The 12,376-nt window shown below is 48.8% G+C and overlaps 1 long non-coding RNA gene across 1 annotated transcript; it reads right to left on the minus strand.

Annotated features, from left to right (window-relative positions):
* Window positions 1-345: 345 nt before the first annotated feature.
* On the minus strand, window positions 346-12,140 carry LOC135363661 (uncharacterized). Its single transcript, XR_010409569.1, has 3 exons — window positions 12,022-12,140; window positions 8,685-8,803; window positions 346-433 (listed from the first exon to the last, which is right to left on the minus strand). It is a non-coding gene; the product is annotated as an uncharacterized LOC135363661 (long non-coding RNA).
* Between the last annotated feature and the right edge of the window lie 236 nt (window positions 12,141-12,376).

Raw genomic sequence — 12,376 nt, forward strand, 5'->3', positions numbered from 1 at the left:
CTTCTTCATTCTTGTAGTCCTCCCTCCCCTGCTCCCCACCACAACTTACATGATTCTGTAAATAATCAAATGTTATTCCTGCTGTAGGCACTGCTCTCTTGATTTTAGCGGTGGGGTTAGGAGGCCTGGAAATACCTGAATCTGCAGGTTGGGAGAACAGGAGCACGTGGGTCATGGGAGTCCCGGCTGAGACTGGGGGACCCCCAGGCACTGGCACTGCCCTTGAAGGAATCAGAGCTAGTGTCTCGGGCCTGACCTTGACTTCTCATTTTAGAAGAGGGCCCTGCCTATTGACAATCAGGAACAGGAGGTGGGGGGCATGGATAACTGTTTTACATTCTTACTTTTTGAGATCTCCTCCAGGCCTGGGAAGATGATGAGTCCATGAACTAAAGCAACATTGATAAGAACACGAGTCAAAGGTCCCAGTTATCTAAACAATGCAAAACAGATGAACATTATGCTCATGTAGAACATTTTCAGTTTGGGTTAAAGGTAAGAGGGAGGAGATAGAGGAGAGTTCTATGTTGAGAAGGGACTCCAACATATTTGAAAATAACGAAAACATTTTCCCCATACATTAAAAAGACTTCTGATGCCATCTCTCCTGTATCTTACTGGGGTAGAGGGTGTGTTTCTCTATATGGCAGCTCCTGCAGACCTCATGTACTCTCCTGGGGGGCCACCTTTGTCTTCTCTAACATGCTATTCTTGGAATACATGATGTAGCCAGGCAAGGGTCCCACCTGAAGACCTGGAAAGTATTCATGACAGAGGAAAGAAGAATGCGGGATAGACCTTAAACCCTCCTGGGGCCTTGCAGCCTTAAGACCAAAAACCTTGCCCGTCTTCCATGACCTGGGCTCCCTTTTCTTGCCCTATACAGTGGATCCACAGACCCTTGAAACTGAGCCCCCTCCTTTTATCTAATTTCTATCTCAGTAACCCTACCTGCTTGCTCAAGTTCAGAGACCAGAAATGTGGGAATCCTTAAGTCCTGTGTACCCTCTACCTTACCACCCTTCTCAGACATTTCTAGCATGCCGTTCCCAATGTTCTTGGCTTCATCTCTCTCCTGAGTCCTCCACCTCGGCTCCACTGTGATGGACTGACTCCCCGTGGGGTATCTGTAATCTGCCACCTGAGAGCCACCAGCCATCCTCCTGGCATCCGTGGCTCCTGTCTGAAATGCCACATGGCGGGGCACGGGGTGGTGTCAAAGGGGCAAATGGTGCATCCTGGAAGGTGGAGTCTTAACTCGCAATGAGGTTGTTCCGGGGACTGCTCAGGCGTGATACATTACTTCAAAGTTTAGGGGTTGAAAACACCCACGGAAGTAGGCTCATCGGTTATTTGGGTCAGTAGGCCACCGCAGGACTGGCTCGTCTCTGCCCCTCAGTGTCGGAGGCTGCAGCTGGGGAGCCAGCCTTGGGCTGGGAGCGACTGTGGGATCGTGCACTAGAATGCCCGCACCCAGGTCTGGCAGCTGCTGCTGGCTGTTGTCTGGGCCTATAGGCGGAGCTGCCAAGCACGGCCTCCCCCGCGGGCTCTCTCCGCGTCCCGGGCTTCATCGCAGCGTGGCGGCCGTGGGGAAGCTGACTTCTGACCGGGCCGCTGAGGGCTCTGAGCACAGACGCTTACTGAGCGAGGCAGTGGCCGCAGGGCCTTTGACCACCGAGCCTTGCAAGTCACAGAACATCACTTCCGCTGCCTGCTCCCGGCTACGGGCGCGGTCTTCACACCAGTCCGACTCACAGGAGACGATGTAGTCCCCGCTTCATGGTGACAGAAATCTCAAGGAATTGGGGGATAGGTATTAAAACTGCCCCAGGGTAAACTTTGACCAATGGGAGACAGGACATAGAAGATGCATTTTCCTTTCCTCCCTTCAGAGGACCTCCCTCCCGAGGCGGTGTCTCCCATAGCCTTTCCGCAGGCATCCTGAGCGCCTGGCTGCCTGCGGCTCAGCGGGGCGGTGGCCCAGGTGGAAACACACTCTTCCCATCATTGCGCCCTTTCCCTTCGCTCCTGCGAGCCCGGCTGTTGTACTGCCCAAATAAAGCATCGGCATTGACGTCTCGCCTCTGGTTCTGTGCTCTGGAGACACGGGCTAAGCTGCCATCCACAGCCTGTCCCCAAATCTGATCTGTGCTTTTATTTTATTTTATTTAAGATTTTATTTATTTATTTGACAGAGATAGCGAGAGAGGGAGCACAAGCAGGGGGAAGGGAGAAGCAGGCTTCCCGCGGAGCAGGGAGCCCGATGCGGGGCTCGATCCCAGGACCCTGGGATCGTGACCTGAGCCGAAGGCAGATGCTTAACGACTGAGCCACCCAGGCGCCCCTGATCTGTGCTTTTAAATATCTTTCTTAGCCATTCACTTTTCTCCACCCACGCTGACGCTCTCCACCCTCGCTGCCATCTTCTCTTGCTTAGACCACAATATGCCTTCCTCACAGATCCCTTTCTGTCTACTCTCGGGATTCTCCCCCATCAGTCCACACCGAAGTCAGAGTGATCTTTTTGGAACAAATCTCGTTACAACATCGGCCCGCTTAGAACCCGCATCCTCATTATGCAACGGGGCTTCTCAGCCTCAGCACTGCTGACATTTTGCGTGAGATCATTCTTTGCGGTGGGGCCTGGGGCCTGTCCTGTGCAGTGTAGGATAAAGTTTAGCAGCATCCCTGACCTCGCCTCACTAGTTACCAGTAGCACCTCACTCCCCAGCCAGACGCTGTCAAATGTCCCCAGGGGTGGGGGTGGGGCACAAAATTGTCTTGGTCGAGAACCTCTGGTCTAAAGTCAGTGCCCTCAGCATGGCCCTGTGTGGGCAGGCCCCAGCTCCCTGGCTCCCCGGTCCCCCCCACCCCCCACTCTCTCCCTGTCTCTGGGCAACAGCCGCCTTGCACTTCTCTCAGCATTCTCTGACCACGCCAAGGCCTTTTCCTCCTCAGGCCCTTTCACTGCTGTTCCTCAGCCTGGGGCGTTCCCTTTGCTCCTCTCTCTCCACCCCAAGCACACACACCTGCAGCCCAGTCACCCAGCTGACATTTTGTTACCAGTTCTCAGCTAAAAGGCCACTTTGGGGGAAGGCTCTTCCGCCCCCCAGGCTAGGCTACTCCCTGAATGGCATCCAGGACTTCTCCCAGTACTCGTCACAATGATCGAGAATTAATTAGCTTTGTGAAGCCTTGTTAATGCTTGTCCTCACTCCTCTGTTAACTGCATGACCGCAGAGTGGCTGTCTCTCTTGCTTAGCACAGAGCTTGGCAGGGGAGAGGTGCTCAATTTGATATTGAATGAATGAATGAATGAATACTCCTTACATGTATTCTGGGGAATATTTTCAGATTCCTTCCTTTCCTTGCTTTAGATTTTTCTCGGCCACTTCAAAGCAGGGCCCTCGCTCCAGGTGGGGGTGAAGGCCCCGTTCTCTGATGTTTTACCAACCAAACTGTCTACCTGGTCCTGAGAATCTCTCCAGAGTCTGCCCAGCGTTCTGACCTACTCCTTTGCAACACATTTATGTGAATATTATGGGGAGTACTCCAGAATCTTACCGAAACACTCTAGAGGCCAGAGGCGCATTGAAGGATCAAATCAAAGTCCAAGATGTTGTATCTGATTCTTTGGATCTCCCCCTGGGCTGCTGTATCCACCAAATGGGATTTCATTTGTCTTTTCTCACCTCTCATTCCTGACTACCTCCTATAGTCTCCAACAGGGATGCCAAATGTGAAGTGTCCTGTTTTGGATCCTGTCTTTGGGGGCACAAACTGTGTTTCGATGGTGTTCAGTTTTGAACGGGTCAGGGTGAAGTCCTGGTATTTTTACATTTAAGCACTTGTGGGTTTTGAGCCTGTTGGAGGCTCCTGAGCGTTGTAAGGCTCTTGCTGGAAATGGTCAGTATGTTGATCTCTGAGAACCTGAAAAATATTTTTTAGGGCATTGTTTAGAAATGACTTTGGCAAACAGTTTTTGTTAACTGACTTTTCTAGTTTGCTGATGGGCATTCTTGGGAACCTCTGGAAAGCCGGAGGAGGAGACTAACGGAGTGCCTGCCTGGTCCCGAAGCGCCGGCTTCCTTCAGAGCTGTGGAATCCTTGGAGTGGTGGCAACCCTGGGATTTACTCCCCCTAGTGGTTTGACAAAATATAACTTCTCTGGATGAAAAGGACAACGTTTAAGCCACAGCTCCCAGCTCTGAAGGTGTGGCTATTCAGAATCAAATTAGGGATGAACTAAGATGACGAGTCCATGCATCCTTTGAGAAGAGAATGGGAAATGGGCTCACGGAGGCAGGAGGAGGTCGGATGCGTAGACGGGCTGATGAAGCTGTTTCATCTGGAATTCTGGTCCCAGATAGGTTTACCTGGGACCTGCCAGGGACTGAAATTCTGAGGATGCTTTGCTGACAAAGTCCCAGAAACAAATTCTGAGGATGCTTTGCTGACAAAGTCCCAGAAACAAAGGCAAGAGCCAAACGCAATCTAAGGGAAAGCGGGAGGCATAAACAAAAAGAAAGAAAAGAAAGAAAGGAAAAAAAGAAAACCATCTTTCAATCCATCTCTGAAATTCTTTATCCTCTTGCTAAGGCAGCAGAAGAAAACAGTAGCAGGGTCTCATGCTTCATGGTGTTACCCTAGGTTTTCCTGTTTGGGGCTGGCAGACTGTTTTGTTTGGTTCTGTTTCTTTTTCTGCAGGCCCTGCCCTGGCCTAGGGTTGCTCAGATGCCTGTTGCGGTGAGTCAGGTTGTAACAGGCGGCACTGTGTTGCAATCACTGCAGTTAGTGAGTCAGCCCCGTTCAGGCTTAGTGCTGCATTTCAACGTAAGAGCTGCTCTTAGCTGTTTGTTCTCAGTCGAAGACCTTTTGTGTTTTCTCATCAAGAGGGGGATAGTTGCCCTTTCCTTTTGCCTTAACAAGCCCCAGAGAGACAGCCGGGGAACCCACAGCCCAAGCTTCTTTTTCTTAAGTGGTCCAGTCACTCAACACCATCTCCGAGCTAGATTTCTTTCCTGGCTGCAGAGGATGGCTAATGAAGGAAGCGGCGCACCAGAGACAAAGTAACACTGAAACCTTAACGGCCAAGCTGAAGAGAAATGCTATGTTTTGGGGTCGCCTGGGTGGCTCAGGTCATGATCCCAGGGTCCTGGGATCGAGCCCCGCATTGGGCTCCCTGCTCAGCGGGGAGCCTGCTTCTCCCTCTGCCTGCCTCGCCCCCTGCTTGTGCGCTCTCTGTCTCTCTCTCTCTCTCTCTGACAAATAAATAAAATCTTAAAAAAAAAAAAAAAGAAATGCTATGTTTTGGGTGCAGAGGAGGTAAGCTCTCCTACGGCAGAGAAATCTCAGTAAGTTCTCCAAGGCAGTAGCTGGTCTTGCTGGTGTCATAAAATCCACATGATTTCTCAGTTAAATTGATATTTATTTAAAAAGCACCCTTGGTGATTCTAATGTGAGAACCACTGGTCTAGATGCACCTCAAAGCCAGTTAGTGGGCAAGTGCTCGTAGCTCCAAAGTGGAATTAGCTGAGACATGGGCCCCAGCCAGACTTCTCTCTGCTGGTAGCTCAGGGCACCCCGTCTCCCCCAGCTCAGCCTCAGTTTCCCTCCTCTGTCTTCTCTTCCTGCCTCCCTCCAGGCACCCCAGGAATCCCTCCTGTGGAAATCCCCTTGTGGCCTCCAGCATCCCCCCCCCCGGCCTGCACCCGCCCCCCACCGGTCCCCTCCAGCCCCATCTCCTCCTTCCTGCCGCCACAGAAACTTCCATACCCCTTAAAAGCCTGGGCTCCGCTGATGCCCACCTCGGCTTAAACCAGCTAGTTCATTCCCCCTGACCGCCCCCAACAGGGTGTGTGATCTCTCCTCTGTGGGGAGCAGTGAGATGGAGCCACTGGGTAAACTCCCAAAGACCCCTGAATCTGGTTCCTTATCTGTAAAATGAGAATAATTTACAACCTCATAGGAGTGATATTATGTGAGCCCGTGTATGCTTAACCAACGTGAAATACACGCTTAATAATGGATCCTGGATGAAGCTTAGAAATCTACATGTTTAAATCACCTCAGGTGTTAGGTGTTGGTAGTGGGTGGTGAGGACCCCACTAAGAAATATTGCTTATGATGGTGGTTCTCCTCTTTGGCTGAGCATTAGAATCATCTAGGGAGCTTTCAAAAAGTTGAGGTGCCCAGGCTGAACCTGAGACCAGTGAAATCTGTATTGCTGTGAGCAGAGAGAACAAGCATCAGTTATTTTTAATGACCGCTATGTGATTCCAACGTGTAGCCAAAGCTAAGAACAAGGTTTTGGGATCAGTGGGATGGATTCTACTGACCTTGAACAGATCACTAACCTCTGAGCCTCAGTTTCTCCCATCAGAAAAATGGGAATAAAATATGTACTTCATTGTTTGATTATGCAGATTAGCTGAGACAATTCTGCACGGGACCTGGCACGGTGCTTAGATCTTCCCTTCTGTTGAGTGGAATTGGGAGCTGGGGGGTCGTGGTGGACATCAGAGGCCCTGGCAGACCGAGGCCCTCTCAGCAGCCTGGGGCCCACCCAGAGTGCCTCGGCGCTCAGGCTCAGGGCTTATCTGCCTTTTGCCACTCTGGTTTCAGCAAATTTATGAATCCAGCTCTGGCCCGGCCCACAGGGAGCCTGGCTTCTCCCCATGGGGCAGGGCAGGGAGTTCATGCCAACGACCCCTGTTTTAAAGTACTTAATTCTACACACTAGTCAGTTAAAAAAAATTAGTAACGATTAAATGAAAGAGGCAAATCAATAGTGTTAGTTCCTTTTGTTGTTGTTCAATCACCAATATGCAATATGGTCTCTCCCTTATGGGTTAAAATTTTGTTTAATGTGTGGCAACCTGGAAATATGGCCACCATTATATAATGTCCATGAGAATATGTGTTCTGAGGTGTAAACATTCCGCTTCCACATCCTCTCTTGGGACACGGGTGTAGCACCATGAGTATGCGTGGGTGTGTATGAGTGTGTGGGTGTGGGTTTTGAATGTGTGCATCGGTGTGTTTAGTGTGTGTGAGCATAAACATGTGTGAGTGAGTGTGTGTATGTGTGTGTGTGAGAGAGAGAGGAAGGCTGCATGTGCTGGGAGTTGTCAAGCATGAGAATGAGGATTTCTCGTTCTCCTCACCAGTCTCCAGATTCTGCTTTACTTTATCCTCTCCTAAGCCTCATGTAAACTTAAGACAACTCGGGCTGAGACCTTCTATTACTGTCAAAAGCCATTTTGAAGCAATTCAAGCACTCTGTTTCCATTCTTCTGGGAAATCCTTGCAGTATTGGAAATCGTAACAGCATTCTACGATCATCTGTTGCCTTGTACAATGGCCTTCTCGACAAATAGATCTCGTCTCTTCTGGGCCCACTCAGGGCGGGAGGGCGTGGGGGGAAGTGGCAGAGACAGCTGCTTCCGTGCTATTTACTCTTTTTACTCTACTACACTGGCAACTGATCTCTTTTTCTTTCTTTTCCACTCTTCTTTTGTCCCTGTCTTTGAGCCTTGGTGGGGCATTCCTGGTATTAGGTGACAGTTTGTGTCTGAAGCTTGGTGGAACCCGACGGTCATCCTCCCTGTGCCCCGTCTGGCCCAGGGCAAAGTTTTCAATGGGGAAGATGCCTCGGCCTTCTTAAGCTTCATTGTCTACACCCAGGACTGCAGAGCAAAGAGCTCCAGTTTCTAAAAGGGGAGGACATACTCTGAGGGATTGCTGCAATTCTCTCCATTTTTACACCACGAAGGTTGCGGCATGATTTCAAATTTGGTTTATCTGAGTTTTGTTTAAACATGTGCCATGTTGCGACAGGATTCTTCAACTGGTCAGGGCTTCTGGTAAGATAATGCAATAAACTCTAGGCCCATGGAGAACCTTGCATGGTGTCTTTTCCCGTGAAGAGTATTATGGCTGTTGATGTCATAATCGCTCTGATTATTCCTGGGCATCCTGGGGAAGGGTGTGCATTCTCTGTCTCTCTCTGCCACGAGGGCTCTTGGCAGCAGCGGTGGCCTGGGCTACCGTGCTGGCAGAAACCAGATGACCAGCTACCAGTTTCTAAGGGCCAGGGATAGAGTGGAGAAGGCAAGGCCAGGCACTAATTTGGGGGCATGCAATTGGTCTGAGAGGGAACATGTCTCTACTTAAAGATATCATTTCTTTTCATCTATTACCACAAGTATAAGGAAACGGTTGCATTTACAGTTTGCATTTCATGACAACAGATCTTTCACATGGGTCAGAGTGGTTTTTATGTTGCCAGACCTTGGCCTCCCTGCCTTGCCTTACCCAGAGTATCATTTTAGTAACAAACACTCATGAATAAGGTAAATTTGCAGAAACCCTTATAGATTCTTTTGAGTTTCTATAGGTAGTATAAATATTTTAAAAACCACTTTATTGGGGCGCCTAGGTGGCTCAGTCGTTAAGTGTCTGCCTTCGGCTCAGGTCATGATCCCAGGGTCCTGGGATTGAGCCCCGCATTGGACTCCCTGCTCAGTGGGGAGTCTGCTTCCCCCCTCACTCTGCCTGCCGCTCTCTGTCAAATAAATAAATAAAAATCTTTTAAAAAACCCCCACTTTATTATAATTACCAATATGCTGCTTCTCCTTTTGTTTTTCTTTTCTTACAAAAACGTAAGGGATGGGACACTTACCAGAAGGATCTGTGGGGGCAATGCTTTTCATCTTCAATCCATCCAGAAAATGTACAGAGAAACTCACATTTTTGCTGGTTTTTGTTCATGCTCTGCCAGTATTTCAACCGTAGGATCATCTGGAAGTTTTATCACCACAGAAGATGATGAACATTTCATTATTTAGAACTTCATTGTTTTACACCTTCCTAGAAGCAAAAACTCCACCAACTTTTTTTTTTTTTTTTTTTTTTTTTAATGAGAGACAGAGAGCATGAGAGGGAGGAAGGCCAGAGGAAGAAGCAGACTCCCTGCTGAGCAGGGAGCCCGATGCGGGACTCGATCCAGGGACTCCAGGATCATGACCTGAGCCGAAGGCAGTCGCTTAACCAACTGAGCCACCCAGGCGCCCTCCACCAACTTTTAATATCTATCAAAGCAGATTACACATGAATGCATGGGGTTTCAAAGCATTTGAGCACTTTTTTTTTTTTTTTTATTGTATCAATATCTCTTAGGATCTGGATTTGGGGACTGACTGGGATTGGCTTGGAAAAGTGAGTAGGGAATCTCAAGATTGGTCTGGAAAGTGGGAAGAAGGCAAATCAGTGGGAACCAAAGAAGGTCACTCTGGAATTGTTTTGTTTTGCTTTCCAAACTAGTTCCCTAGTATAGATGTACCCGAGTTTCTCAAAACAGGAGCTATAAACACCTAAAGGTTGTGGTCATCGGCGAGGGGCCCCGTTCCCGGCTCCCCTCTTCCTTCTGCTGTTTCTCTTTCTCGGAGCAATCCTCTCCCTGTGAGAGCCTCCGTGCGCCCATGGGCCCAGCCCAGACCTCTTCTTTGAGGCCTGTCATTTGAGGGGGTTATTTTAGTATCCGGTGATGCGAGTTCAGATGCAGTTTAGAATCCCTGCCGTGTACTGAAGACCAAAACCATTCAATCAAATACACAAGGAAGTTCCGGTGCTGTCCTGAACTTCTAGGATCTGCCTTCTTACATAACTGTCCTCTTCAGTGATTTCAAAACAAATGAGGGCAGAGGGAACCTGAAGGGACCAACAGGGCATTGTGAGCAGACCTGGTGTGCAACTCTTTGTAAATTAATTTTAGCGTTCCTTATTCCCTATTGTTAAAAACAAGACAACCAGCCCCAAATAGAGTCATTTACGCTAAATCCCACGTCAACAGAGACTTAACTTAATGACTGTTTCAGCTCTTGGAGAAATGGAATCTTAAACTAGTCCATCAGGAATCACCTGATCAGGATTAGTTAAGTAATCTGCCTGATGAACCCCTGCCATGCCCTAAAGGAAAGTAACCTTGCAAAAGCAATTTACTTTTTGTCTGGTCTAACTTCCTTGTTCCACCCCCCTTCTGCCTAGAATAGTCTTTCATTTCGTACAGCTCCTCAGAGCTCCTTCCTGTCTGCTGGATGCATGAGTAGTTGAATAATGCCAATAGGGTCTTTAACATGTACTCAGCTGAGTTTTGTTTTTTAACACCATATATGTGTGGTTTTTTAAAATTTTCCTTTGAACTAGTTAAAAGGTCATCTCGGTTCCCTCATTAATGAATTTGATAAAACCTTTGATGTGTTTTCATTTTATATTTGTATGAGAGGCATGATTTTTACCTTTTAAAATATATCTTTTAACATTAGGTACATAATATGCTAAGTACTTTTCTAGATGCTGATGGAGAGCAAGAATTTTCTGTCCCCTCAAGGGTCTTTCTAGCTGGACTAAGAATCAAATTGACTTGAGGCAGATTAACAGGAGAAAGTCAAATTTAATGGTGCACATCCGAGGAATCCTGATAAACATGGAAATTCCAAAAAGAGGCAAAATGACGTATACATGTCATTCTGAACTAAGGAGAAGGGGGTAGAGGTCTGGGACTTCAAAGGGAGGGAATGCACTTCACAGGAAGATGAAAAATGGTAAATGTTGGGTAAACAAGTGTTCGCTGGGCCATACAGAAAAAATGGGACATAGAGGACTCTGATCAAACAGGCCTGATTAAGTTCTTCTCTATCTACCACACCTAATACATATCATACTGTGGTTATCTACAGCGATACCTCGCTTCCTGATGCAGGTTCTCTAAATTATTTTTAGGCAGCTGAGGGGGGGAGGTAAAGAGCTTTTTCTGAATCTGCTGGATTTGACCGCTGTTTAACTGAATCTTCATGCCAAAGTGGCCCCTCTTGGGGTGGCCCGCCCTTGGCCCCTTACATAAAGCCCTTTTGTGTATTTATTTAACAAACCCCGAACACAGTTTTGGATGCTATGTGCTGTTCTAAGTGCTTGATAAATGTTAACTAATTCAATACTCATAACAGCCCTATAGCACTTCTGTGTCCCTTCAGCCCTTATTAGCCCATCTTATCAAACTGAGGCTCAGGCTCAGCATCCTGGGCAAGGTTGTTCATCACTGAGTGCCAGGGGAGGGAGCCCAAGTGCAAACCTGGGTGAGGCTGAAGCACATAGGCCTTCTGCTGGCCCTGAGGCTCCCTCTAAGTGAGCTGGGGGGTGAGATGAGAACGGGGCCCCAACTTTATTTTGTAGGATGCAGCATCTTTAAGGAGCAAAAGGGTTGTGTTGACAGAGGGGAGGGGCTATTATAAATGGGTTCTGTAGAGAAGCCCCTAGCCAGGGAGGGATCTGCACTGGGCCTGGTGGTGTGGGGCATTGCTCGGACTGGCATGATGCCCGTTGTGCTGTGTCTTATAAAAGTCAACTTAGGGGCGCCTGGGTGGCTCAGTTGGTTAAGCATCTGCCTTTGGCTCAGGTCATGATCCCAGGGTCCTAGGATCAAGGCCCTCGAGCCCCACGGGCCCCACGAGCCCCACATCCCACTCCCCACTAAGCTTGGAGTCTGCTTCTCCCTCCCTCTCTGTTCCTCCCCTCTCTCTTTTTCTTTTTCTTTTTTTATTTGAGAGAGAGAGAATGAGAGACAGAGAGCATGAGAGGGAGGAGGGTCAGAGGGAGAAGCAGACTCCCCACTGAGCAGGGAGCCCGAGGCGGGACTCCATCCTGGGACTCCAGGATCATGACCTGAGCCGAAGGCAGTCGCTTAACCAACTGAGCCACCCAGGCACCCCCCGCTCTCTTTTTCTATCAAATAAAATCTTTAAAAAAAAAAAAAGTCAACCTAAACTATTGCTCCACTTCTTCCCCTAAGGGCCCTCTTCCTTCTCAGAACATACACTTTAGTTTATTATTTTTTTAAATGTATGGTCACCATGCCCATGGGAGAGTCAAGGTGACAGTGGGAGGCAGTAGGATATGGGGGGGGGGTGTTGCACAACTGGAATCTGCTAGACTCGGGTTCAAATCTAAGTTCTGCCACTTACCGGAGAATAAAGTTAGAATCCACTTAAATGAGCCTTAAATCTCAGTGGGATTAAGTAAATGCTTCCATCTCTTTTCCCACAAGAAGTGAGCAAGGGCTCAGCTGGGCCTTGCAGTTGGGGAAGAGACTCGAGGGTCCGGGGAGTTGGGAGAGGGGGAGGGGAAGTTGGTTCCGAATTGGCTGAGAAGAAAGTCTACGTTCTGGTGTTGCTGCTAGAGGGCTGGCTAATCCCGCAGGCTGAGCAGCGGCCCCAGCGCCAGGGAGGAGAGAGACTTCCAGCAAGCTCGGGAGGCAGCAACCCGGCCAGATAGAGATCTGTGACTGGCAGCTCCAGATCGACCTGCCTTCCCAATTCC

The sequence above is a fragment of the Mirounga angustirostris genome, unplaced genomic scaffold (genome assembly GCF_029215605.1).
Source record: "Mirounga angustirostris isolate CCGP_5_RB_7025 unplaced genomic scaffold, mMirAng1.0.hap1 SCAF_2, whole genome shotgun sequence".
Taxonomy (NCBI): Eukaryota; Metazoa; Chordata; class Mammalia; order Carnivora; family Phocidae; genus Mirounga; species Mirounga angustirostris.